Source organism: Teleopsis dalmanni, chromosome 1 (genome assembly GCF_002237135.1).
Source record: "Teleopsis dalmanni isolate 2A chromosome 1, ASM223713v2, whole genome shotgun sequence".
NCBI classification, from domain to species: domain Eukaryota; kingdom Metazoa; phylum Arthropoda; class Insecta; order Diptera; family Diopsidae; genus Teleopsis; species Teleopsis dalmanni.
This window is the reverse complement of record NC_051846.1, coordinates 226,535,232-226,543,709: the sequence shown is the minus strand read 5'-3', so window position 1 is coordinate 226,543,709 and position 8,478 is coordinate 226,535,232.

Below are 8,478 nucleotides of genomic sequence, written 5' to 3'. Positions count from 1 at the left end.
TAAGAATTTTAATAACGCTTCTGTTTGCGTTCAGGAAAATATTAGTAGTACTCAGTTTGACGAAACTTTCAGTCCTGTAATTTCTTTTAGTGTTATTCTGCCTTAGAATCAATTTAAGGCGTACCCTGAAAACGGCTCAAATTTAATTTACAGCTGACAAATCCTAAGCAACCTTTAAGTTATAGATAGTTTAGATAGTTTGTGTTATAGATAGTTTGTGCTATAAGGAACTATAAATTTAAATGTTTTAAAGTAAAGAATGAAAACTACTTAATATAGCTCGTATATTTCTATTGACGTTTATATTAGATTCATGCATATAAATCGATATGTTTAAAGCTGTTAGCAGCCAAAACAATGTAATATTATGACATTTTGCTCATACTTCACATGCTACTACTAAACATTTTTTCGTAAAGTATCTGAACGAAAATTGTCATCAAATGTAACATCTGTACATCCGAGCTGTTAATAAACGTGACGATAACATACATTATGAGTTTCATAATTAATATTAATAGGAGATTTTGAAAAACGCAATTAATTAAAAACGAGTTTCAAATACAATTTAATTAAATATTGATATTAATATCAAAATATTTATTATTTTTACAAATCTACAAGAATTGCTTTAAATAAATTTAATGTGTAGAATATTTATTCGTGAAACTCTCACATCACATATTTTTTGTAATTCACTTCATAAGTGATAAATTTTCAAAAATTTTTAAGTGTGGAAAATGAAAAGATTTTAATATGACTTTCTATTTTAATAAATGTTTATACCTGCCGCCGCGAATTTTCGTAATCCATCACTACATTTATCTGAGTTATTAACACAGAAGTATCTGCGGCTCGGTTTGGCTCTTCATAACTACGTGGGTATGCTGAATTCTATCTAATTTTTGCTATACCTGCTCACAAGAGAGAAATTTATTTTTTATATTCCCTTCACTTTTCACTCCAAGAAGCTCTGATTAATTTACAAATTTTGTTGTTGCCAGTATTGTTTCCGCCTCAGCAACTTCGTCATCGTCATCGCCACCGCCGCTCGTCATGTTTGACCTAAATTTTATATTGTTGCTATAGACAAACGTTTTTTATTTTATATATAAATTCCACACAAATATTTAACAAAATTTTCTACTTTAGCGGTCGTGTATTGTGTTTAATTCATATTCGCATTATTCTAGTCACTTGATTGAGAATTTTTTATTTTGATATTGTATGTTTGTAAATTGTAAAAATAGGTTTCCCTATTTTGGCTATTGGATAAAAAAAATTACAAATAATCTAAAATTATTGTATCTTAAGTTTAACTTAAGTGAAATTCATAATTAGTGAATATATCAGATTAATATACGTACTTGATTAACCATTGTTATTGTAAATATTATATTACATATTAATAAAAGAAATAAATATTCCTCAGAAAGAAATTGCTTCTATAATAATCTTGTTAATATAATAAATATACACCAGATATGTTCTATAAATACGTATTTATATATGAAATGATAAACATATAATTCCTCAATAATTTTTTTATTATATTTATTTGCTAATCTTCTAAATTATCCTCTAGTCTTCTTAAAGTCAAGAAACAAAATTCTTAACAGTACCTTAAAATTCATGTAAAATTTATCATAAGTGTCTTTATAATTATTTTCTTTATAAACATTAGATGATAAATACGAGAAGAACAACAAATAACGATATTTTCTTTAAAAATATCAGAATAGATTCCTAATTCCTTTTCAAGCTTAAATTAAAAACATAGTTTAATACGAATTGATTTCTATGTAACAATTAAATCCATAGAAACAACATTCAAAATTTATAAGTATTATATATTTATCATAGTCAATTTTTTATGACAATTTTCAATGTATTTGAAAGATATTGTGCAACGCGAACTGCACTGGTGTAACTTACAGCGTTGTACCCAACCGCAAACAGTACTCCTCGTTACATCTCCTATCAATTTTCCTACCCAACTGTTAGCATGAATTTGAGTCCTATTACCGTACGACTCACCCTTATTAAAGTGATAAGCGATTTTTACACTTACCCAACCCACTTTTGCTCATCTTATCTCCTACATATTCCTTTAATATGTACTTTCTACCATTTCACTTCTAGAATAAGGCATTAATATAAAAACAGAATATGTTCAGGATATTGAATAATATTATAACAAATTATCCATCAATTTTGGGATAAGACAATGTAATACGATTATAAAAACTTAGAAGTTTGTTGGAATCAATGTCATTTTTAGCAGCCCTAACAAATACCAGATAAGTCACATGTCAAGAAAGTTATTCTTACTGAAAGAATGAACATTTTTTAGGTTCACATTCCTGTAGATGATGTGCAGATGATGTTCTGATGATGACGTGCAACTTATTTATTGATCTATTCAGAACTATAATACGAGTTACAGGCGGCCATATCAAAAAATGTAATTGTTTGTCAACATTTCTTTTCGTTGGTTCATTGAAATTTAATAACAATATAATAAAACAATACAGCATTTCCCACTTACAGCGGCAAAGTTGGCAATCAAACAAAAAAATCTAAGCAAAGCTAAAAAAAATTGAGCAGAATTAAGCAAAAAAATTTGTCAGTCCGATCTAAAAGTCGAACTGGTTCAAACTAGACAAGAAACATATCAGTCACTTGTTTCAAATAATGCCTAACCTGCTCAGTACTATGGTATGGGTGCTGACAGGTCACTGCGTACTAGGACTGGATCTACTCTAGTGACTTTTATAGTGGTTATGATTCTGTGACAGGGGAAGAAACTCTACTCCAGCTTATGTGTCATTGTTCATCGTCGGCTACGAATAAATTTAAAATCTTTGAGTTCCCTTTTCTTACCGACCTAACAGACTCATATCCTGTAAAATTAAGATCAGAACTAGATTAAATATTCAGAGCTACTTTTCTTACCGACCTGACAAATGACTGTTATCTTGCAAAATTAGGGTCGTGATCAAGTTTATACTTATTAGGTTGGTTCACTTTTACTTGTCAGGGAAAGTCGTGTCCTTCAGCATTGGTCGTAAGCTATAGTTTCGTGAATTTTTCTACTCTGCGTTTTAACAACGCTAATCCATGGTATCAACACATGCCATTATTTGAACTTAAATGGAGTTTAATGTATAATGCCTACCTAATCATACAATTTGAAAACTTGCAATTATGGGAATATTCTGCATATATTATGATATATTTTTAACATAGTTCAATAATAAAAAATAAATAATAATAATAACAATAATAACAATAATAACAATAAAAAACCATTTTTTCGGTTAAAAACTTATTCAATTTTATTTCTGTTTTTAAATTTAATTTAAATAATAATTATAAAACTCAAAGGGATGAAACTGTTTGATAATATATGCGTTAGCAACGTAATAATATTATTTATTTGATTATTAAATAAATGTTATTTCTACCCAATTGTTTAGCGCCACACGAAGAGATCACGTGGAAAACGCTTAATCATGTTCACTTGAAAATAGAACTTTGACTATATTTGTTTATATGTGTTCTCAAAACTATGTACTTATATTAAATGAAATATAAATAGTCGCAAAGATAATGAGGCGAAAAGGAAAAAAATTAAATAAAAAAATAGCATGGAAACAACAACAAGCAAAAATAAAACAGCTACGAAAAACCCTCAAATTATAAATAAATATTAACTGCAACGACGTCAAAAACGTTCGTCTATACACTTGTACACTTGAAGTGTACAAAGCACATATAAAGCAATAGCAATATCTTATCAGACTTAAATATGAGATTCACATGAAATAATGTCACAAGAATTCCAACTTTCTTCGAATTCCTCAAAAATAAAAAAAATAAAAAAAAGTTAAGAAAACAAAAAAAAAAACAATAATAAAACAGTTTTCAAAGCCAATAACAATGAAAAGCAATTTAATAAAGAATGGAATTTTAATAAAAACAAATTGTAGGTAAAGAAACTTATTTAAATATTGTTTTGATGAGAAGAAAAAAAAATGCCAATACAAAAGCCACTGGAACTGCATTTGCCATGCAATGAGAATTGATTGAAGATGCGCACATATACAGTCAAACACAAACGCGGCACATACACACACAACAGCAGCAACTGTAAGCAATAGAATATTTATAAACTTTTCAGAATGAATGCCAAGCAATTCTGTTAATGACTTCGTTATTGCATTGATCGGTAAATATTGTAAGAGAAACAATAACAATAACAGCAGCAGTAATAGCAACAGCAATGCCAACAGTAAACACAAAAACAAAGCAAAGCAAAGCAAAGAAACAAAAGCAATTTGAAAGCCAGACTAGCCAAATAACGACTATTAAAAAACGATAAAAATATCTTTGACCAAACAAAATGTTTCCAAAGCGTGAGTCATTTTTGCACTTGATTTCATGTTAAATGCAAAAAGTACAGCTTTAAATTAACAGCCACGACGCAACAAAAACAAATACAAAAACAAAAACAAACAAGCAACAATTCTTCTCTTATGACGTTTTGGAAAAATTACGGCGGAAATAAACAAATTGTTGACAAAACCAAATGAATTGCGCGGTAATTTTGATTTTGTTGTTGTTGTTGCTATTGTGTTGTTGCTGCTGTTCATTGCATAAAACTAATCGCAATTTTTCTAAAGAATATTGAACATTATTACCTATAATGGACCTCGTCTTATTGACGGACTAAAAAATTTCTTAGTAATTTAGTAAAATAAATTACTTGTTAGTAATAAGTAATTCTTAGTAAAAAAAATTTAACTGTGTTTAAAATTATATATAAATACAATGGAATATCAAATTTTCTAATTAAAAAATAATAACAACAATTTTTGACAACAATAAATACATACTACATTTACTGTCAGTACGCTAAACAAATCACTTCCTCTCACTACTCGCAAACAGACCCACTTTGTGTTGGATTGTCAATAACAAAAGTGTTGACTGCCTTACTAAATAGGAAACGGAACGTAGAGTTAATGCATGTACTCTACCAAAGAGTATATTGAAGAACCACATAGGTATTGGGATGAATTCCAATTTAAAAACTATTAACCCGATCACAGGTCACAAAAATAACAAATAAACTCATTACCCTAGGCAGAAAATCTAATAGAATTTACACCACATTACTGACAGGGTGATTTAAGCTGAAAGTTTAGCCAGCTTGACTATTGCAAGTGGGATATCAATATCTGAGAAATGAATGTCTGGAAATTGAGTGCTGCCTTGGTAAGGTCGTCTGCCTTACAGTTGCCTGAGATGTTCTTGTGTCCAAGTACCCATGAGAGCTGGACACTGAAACGTTAGCGAACGCGTTAAAAGAACCCGGCATACTCTAATTATTAGTTAATTATTAGAGATTTGATGGCAGCTTAACCGTATCATATCAAAAGTTTATGATATTCACATCCGCGATCTTGTAGGTTAGAACCCATTCTGCTTCGTAGTAAATCGCTATTAATTCTGTCTGAAAGACACTTAAATGGTTCGGAAGATATATGCTTAGGCTTGGATTGTTGGAAAATATGTCACATTCGACTCAAAAATATATGGCATTTTTTGCAGTCGTTAGTGTAAAAATCTACCTTGTTATTACAAGCCACTTTAACCAGAGTTCAATTTTCCCTGCTAGGTATAAGAAAGTCGAGCCCAAGATTGATGTATGGGTTAGAACAATTCTAATCAATTGAAACAGAAACTAGCAAATTCAGATTCAGTATGATAGCTTGTACAGATTATCGGTATAAATCATTAAGTCTGGTGACTACTATTTTAACTTGCTGTTTTACCAAAAACGGCCTTCGTTAGGATGGAACGTAGAACTACAGTCATGTGTAAAGCAGCATTCCCTTAAAACCCTTAGGATGAAATAAAAAAATTGGAGCTAACATAAGGTTTGTTTGGTACATAGGTGTTTCTAGATAATATAAGAACTTCGAAAACTAAACATACGAGCAATTATTTTAACGGTAAAGCAAACATTGCTTTAACTGACTACGTAAATGATAAATACTGTGGTTTCCCCGACTAGAAGTGAAGTCAAGTATTTATGTTTATATTCGCTGGTACCAGTAATTAAATCAATCTGGACTTGAATTTGTTGTGAAACAATATCATTTGTTAATTTTAAAAATTTTTAAAAAATAGTTTCAATAGACACGTGAGCGCGGAACAGAGGACTTTGAACATTGCAAACGTGTCAGATGACTTTAGCGCCAATACAGAACTTAGCCGGCAACAGACAAGGTAGTGTAGTTTCAATGAATTGATATATCATAACAATAAATACTTCATTTTTTTTAGTACAAATAATGATAGCTAATAATGATAGAAGTAACAATGCCATGTTATCTGATTATAAAAGTTAAATAAAAAAAATATTATCAAGTAGAATTTGAATGAATTAAAAGTACTCAGATATCACATATGTACAGTGCGTGATTTATTTAATGATCGACTTGTAGATCGTGGTAAAAATAGCCAAGTCAAAAAATTTAATTGTTTTCCCTTCTTTGACAATAATTTCACAGCTTAACAGATAATTTAGCTTAGCTTAATTGAAGTAGGTTAGGTTAGGTTATACCGGCGGTCCCTAGTGGATCCACTTAGGCCTATTGGCCAATTGTGCTACCGTATATATAGGGTGCAAACTCAGAGTTTAAAACCACCTAGAACCTTTTGCGAAGCATAAAATGGTATTTAAAGTCAGGTCCTGTAACTAGTCCATGTTCTCAAGGAAGGGGGCTCCTAAAGTATTACGTCGCCGCTGTGCATGAACTGGGCAAAAACACAAAAGATAAGAGCCGCTCTCATCGTCTTCCACACAGCTACGACAGATTTGATTTAGATTGAAGTAAAATTTTAAAAGTTTTGTATTTGCTGTATCTCTATAATTTCTTTGAATCAATAATAAATTAAAATAGGGTGGATTTCTTCTTGTCGAATGTGACGCGCCTTATGACGAAAAGAAAGCTAGAAGGGTAAAGAAACAGCAACAACAACATTTTTATTAATTTATTGAAATTTGACTGACTATAGAACGCTGTTTCGAGTATTGCTAAGTAAGTGATCAGTGAATTTTCAAATTCTTTATTTATTAGTTTTTAGCCTGTATATAATTTTTTAGACATCAAGTGTCAGTGTCAGGCTTAGAACTCGTGCCTGTCAAATTAGAAACGAATATTAATCATGTTTTTCTACAAGTAGCCAAGACTGCACAAACTTTCAATGCTCAAGTTCCAATTTTTTTTTTCAAATATATATTATTAATAAATAATAATACTTCACCAAATTGTTGGATCTTTATAAAACTAACTAAATGGAATGAATACCTGAAAATGAGAATTATTCTCGAAGATAATACACAATCCGCAATAATGGCAAATACCTTCAGAAATAAAATAGAGATGTATAAATCCAATAGTGCTGGGTCCTGGCTTTATAATGGACAAAAAGCATTTAAAGACGATGTAGGTATAACCAACAATCTTAAATAAAAACATATATCGGAATTTTTTATTCTAATTGGCAAAAGTAGAAAATATTGTTAACCTCATTGAGTGTTAAAGATATCAGTAACACATATGAAAATATAAATTTGTAAGGAAAGGCAAATGTTTCACATAACTTATTTTTATTCTCAAACGCGTCAAATAAAAGTATGGGAATTGAGTACATTTGTGAACTGTTATTCGTAACGCCAAGCTTTTTGTCTGTAGCTTTATATGAAGACTTTCTTTATGGTTATTTTTGCTTGATTTAAGTAACAACAAATAAAAAAACAAACACTGAAAATAAAAAACAAAAAGCAACAAACAATAATAATAATAGTATAAAAACACGACACGACTAATAATAAAATGCGCAAAAGAGAACGAAAAAAGTATTAAAAATAATTCGGGTACAATGACCTAAAAATTAATGCCGCAATTTCATCGCCATTTCACAAAAAATTTTAAATTTTTAATTTTTTTCTAAATAAGGCGCAAAAGAAAAATGATACAAAGAATTAAACAAAGATATGCAATATGAAAGTAGCAAAACAAAGAAAGTTTTTATTTGAACGCATTATATAAATCTATATATTAGCGCATGAGGTCATAGATACTTCAAAAATAGCAAAGCGTGATATTAATCAGCAGTTTAATATTTAATTAGTAATCTTATCGGGACTAAATCTAAAAATTCTAAAAAATGTGCTGTTGAAGAAAAAACAACATATGAATTGCATTTATGGTTAAAAAATTTAATACTCAACAACAGCTGTTTTGCTGCAATGCAACACAGATAAAAAAAATGAAACCTTGCAGAATTCTTCTTTAGCAAAGAATAGAAAATACCTGCTTATTCTTAAAGAAAATATCATTTTATTCAAACGTTACATGAATCAGTAACAAAGTAACAAAAAGTGGTAAACAAATAAGCAAT